The sequence below is a fragment of the Egretta garzetta genome, unplaced genomic scaffold (assembly GCF_000687185.1).
Source record: "Egretta garzetta isolate BGI_Z169 unplaced genomic scaffold, ASM68718v1 scaffold553, whole genome shotgun sequence".
Lineage (NCBI taxonomy): Eukaryota > Metazoa > Chordata > Aves > Pelecaniformes > Ardeidae > Egretta > Egretta garzetta.
The window spans coordinates 3,448,639-3,453,255 of record NW_009259328.1 but is presented as its reverse complement, the minus strand read 5'-3'; positions in this window follow the sequence as shown (position 1 = coordinate 3,453,255).

Sequence of the window (4,617 nt, the reverse complement as noted above, 5' to 3'; positions counted from 1 at the left end):
GTAAGCTCTGTATAACTTAGGTGGATGCGAGGTCACAACTACATTGATAAACTTGTAAGTGTAAGTAAGTGTAGACTAGACAATAGTCTTGCAGCACACTTTTAAAACAGGGTTATTAAGAATTTCCAGTGCTATAAATGAGTTTACAAATCCCTTGGTGGTCTTTAAGTGAAAAACACTGTGCCATTAGTATGCCATATTTCCAGTTCTATCAGAGAATTCTGATTTCTCTTGTTCACTTCTCTATTCCTCTCTACATGCAGCAAACTTACATTATCACTAGACTGTAATTGCCTTTATCTATGCACTGCTCTGGCATAAGCAGCAGCAGCCAGTGATCAGCCTGTAAGGCCAAAAGAAGGCCCCGGGGATCAGTGTTCTCAGCTGTGCTGTCTCACCCCAGCTTCTCTGCTAAAGTGACTGCAGATGATCCCTCTCAGCTTAAGCAGGGGGGCAGCTGCATCTGGTTGGCATTAAGTGAACCAAAAAGGGGCAGTCTTGGAGAGAGAGGATGCTTGTATTGCTTTAGTTCTGAGGTATTGGCTTAAGGTTTTCTTTTTGCTTCTCTAAGCAGTTGTGGATTTTTTAAGTAGTGTACCAAAATGGGGAAATTATGGAGGGATTTGATGCTTAAATTGTTGAAGGTACTGTTATTTGTGTTTGGAAGTAATTCCTTTTCTCCCTGTAGTAGGAATGGTAGCATAATGCTTGTCTTTGTATTCTAGTGACTAATAAAAGGTAGTTCTTGCTTCTTTGATTATATTTTGAGAGAGATGCTTCTACAAGATTGAGTAAACCAGAAATTGCTTATTTCATTTAAGACCTCTTCTTGCAGATTCTAGCACTCTGTTTTGGCTATCTATATTTGTAGGGATGTGTACTGAGAGCTTAATTCAAGTAATCTAAAAGGAACTAGATGTAGACTTTACTTTGCCTTAATTTTTTTCCCCCTTTGGATAAATGAATAAACTTCTACTATCATTATTATTACTTTTTTTAAATAACAATATACTGTCTAAGTGATATGGCTTCAGTCTTACTTTCTCCTTTTCTTCTAGCTGAAGTTGAGGAAAAATGGAATGATCCTTTAACAAAATAAACCAAGATAGTGACTCTATTCTCCTCTACTCCAGGTGTTCCTTCTGAAGAGAAATGAAATGCAGATGAACAGAACAACAAAGTAAGCCTGAGTTGATGAGCTAAAAAAAATTCTTCTTGAAAGAAGGTTATATGCATGGTAGCTGTTGGAGGAAAACCCTAGAAGTTTGTGGGGTTTTTTTCTTTGTGTGTAAGTAACTAAAACTCATTTCTAATGAAAAATAACATATTTCAGTGGCTGCTGCTAAATTGTGCTGGTAGCATTTCCAAGTTGTTGTTTAATTACCATCTCCAGTATTGTGTTACTGGAACCCCCAGAGCTCTCTAAAACATCCTATTTATATAAATGGTTATTTTTATCTACCTTTCACTTGCAATGGTAAAATCTTGTAGTGCAGGAATAATGCTCTAGACCAAGTAATAATGCAGGCTTACTCCTTTTATTTTTATTGCCTTCACTTAGCTTAACTGGCAAGTGATGACTGTGTCTGCTCAAATGCAGGGTGATGCAGTCCATGTGTACCTGGGTGGCTTTACTAGTGAAGTCTCCAAAGCTGGAGAATTGGGGTTTGTGTTCTGATTCTCAAAACACTAAATAAAAGAAGACTGAAGTAATTGGATGACTGATATGTCCAGGTACCAGCAGAGACTTTTTTTTTTAGCTTGGTTTCTAAACTTTGAGGTACTGAAATGCAGTGAAAACTTGTTCTAATAAAGTAGCATCTTGATCCAGACTTGAGACTTGATTAGAAGAGGTAGTCTAGAGCTAACAGCTGTGAGTGAGAGGAAAAGGAAGCACAGAAATCTGCTGTCTTTTCTTGAAGAGGAGGCGAAAGAAGATTTTGTTTATTTGACAAAAATCTCTTCGGTTAGGCTATGAAATGGCATACAGAATTATACTCTAGCTAAGCTGTGAAGTGGCGCTGTCAAACTAGGTGGTAGCATCTGAGTTCTGGACAAATGTCCATAGGTTTCCCATTTGAGGTTCTTGGCCCTTTTGTCTTGGTTTTTTTGCTTGCTATTAGAGGCAAGGAAGGGCAAGAAATCTTGATCATCTTCATAGAGTAACATCAAGTAAGGAGGCACTACGAGTTCTAATGTTGTCATACAGCTACAAATAATTTTGTCCAAAATGGGTAGGAACTTGCTTTCTTGAAGTAGATTTAAACAGAATGAGTCTGAAGAAGCTTTCATTGTAAATGTAATAAGACCTTTATTTGAATGTTCCAACATACTGGGTGGCAGAATCTAGCAAAAATAAACTGTTGGCAGTGGACTGTAATTCACTGATAGTTTAATGAACAGTCTGTCCTGCTATTGCAGGTAATGGGGCACTCTGCTGGGAACTCCTGTGCAGGATGAGGTTTGGCTCTGATGAGCTCTTCTCCTGTACCCCTGTAATTAGAGCCTTGATGATTTTTGACCCTTAGACTAGAAGGATAGGGGGTTGGGGAAAGCTCTTGTAAATATCTTCTGTAAATTCTAAACTTGTGTTTAGCTGGTTCTTAGTAACAGCTGAAACAGTAGCCAGACCGAGTTTTTTTTCTTTGCACATCTACTGACAAAGGAGTACTATCTGGTCATCTCTAAAAAGCAGTAAAACTGGTCTGCAGACAAGGTGGGTTTTTTTTTTTCCTTTTTAACTCCCTGGGTGTGGTTTTTGCAGCTGGTGAACTAGAGGTGGTGAGAAGCTCTTAATCCTTTTCACCTTCCTTGCCTCTCAGCTTTAAAATGTGCAGCTGGGGAAATGAGATAAACTTAAGTTTCCTTAAAGGTGAGATCCCTCTGAAGAAGCAGTCCTCTGGCATATGGCAAGCCTTGGAGGAGAATAAAGCAGTGGTTAGCTCCCGTCTAACAAAGGAGACTATAAAGTTCTCGAACCTAGCCACCACTGTTAAGAAATCCAACGTACTTTTTTTGTTTTCTGAAAGTGGGTTTAAGACACAAAACCATTGCAGGGGGAGGATGTATTTAAATAAGGCCATCAGGGAAAAAAAAATGGTTGGGGCATTGTAAGCACTTTTTAAAGAACACTGCTTTTTGAGAAGAGTGTTCAGTTACTACTGCAGGCAGTCCTGGTGATAAAATCCTGACCTTGGGCACTGTTCTCAAAAAAAGTGATTGGAGGAATTGCTGTGAACAGAACTTCACAGTTGGGGTGGGGGGGAAGGTTGTGGTTTTAGTCTTTGAACTAGAGAGAAAGCTTTCTGTAAACTTAGGGATCTTAGCTGTACCTAACACAGCCACTTTTAGAAAGCTTTAAAACAGTTGAAGAACATTGTTGCTCTTGCTGCACTGAAGGCAGGAAGGTCATGGCTGTGTCAGCACCACATCACTGAAACTGGTGAAACTTGGCTGATGCTTGGCAGTTGTGCGGAGGAAGCGAGTCTGCTGTGTTGTGGACAGAATTACTGTTTCGGAGCTCTTGGGTGAACTGACTTGCCAGGACAACTGTTGTCAAGAGAAAACTCTTATCGTGAAGAAATGAATTGTAGTTATTCCTCAAACTCAGAGGCTCAGCAGTGATGATGCTAATGAGCCATCAGCAGAGCTCCTTGTCTTGAACAAGCAGTGTGCTTTATTCATCAGAATAATACAAAGTTTGTGCCAATGCAAACTGACCAAACGCTTCCACAGCTCTAACCTTTATTCCCCACAAAAATGCTGCTCAGGGTCCAGCTGCTTCAGTTCCCCCTGGTGGCACCTGCAAGGTGACCTGCAGAGCCAGCTGAGAAGCCTGATGCTTGTGCAATGTACATATGACTTCTTTTTCTTTAATGCCTAGATAAGCATTAGACTTGCTTTCTGGACTTCTCCTGAAAATAGCCTATAGGATCTTGCATTGCTCTTGCTGAAAGCTGGTTTTGTGCTTAGCCAAGTAAGGAGGGGATATCTTTAAAAAAACATCTTTGCTCTTTGATCATGTGAGAGCATCTCGGCCTCGGAGTTGCATGTCTAAAAAGGGACAGTGAGGTATTTTTAGATTTTGCTCGTGTTGGGTCTTGAGAAATGAGAGTGAAAAGGGCACGAGGTGACTGTCCCGTCTTCCTGGAATGCTGTTAGCGATGGAGCGGATGTCCTGCGGCAGTGGGGGCTGTGGGGAAACGGGAGGAACTGCCCAGGTAGGCGTCCGGTGCTCCAGGTGGGGAGGCGGGGGTATGTAAGTGTTCAGCGCTTACGATTTCGGCCGCGTTCAAGTTCCGAGTGCAACGCGGCCGAAATCGTAAGCGCTGAACACTTAACGTGAGTTTTAACCTGTTGGACTCTTCCTGTTGGATTGCGCGTGTCGCCTAAGGAGGAGGAACGAGCACCGGGGCCGTTCGTGGTCCGGGAGCGGTGGGGGCGGGGCGGAGGGGCACGAAGTGGGACCGGCCGCTGGGCCGGGTAGAGGCTCGCGGCAAAGCCGAGTTGAAGCCCAAGCCTGGCGCTTTGCTGCCACGGTGCTGTCGTGCCGGTCGAATCGCGGCTACCGATCGTTACGCGTCGCGCCCGGCGGGGCAATGACCGGGGCCGGCCCCC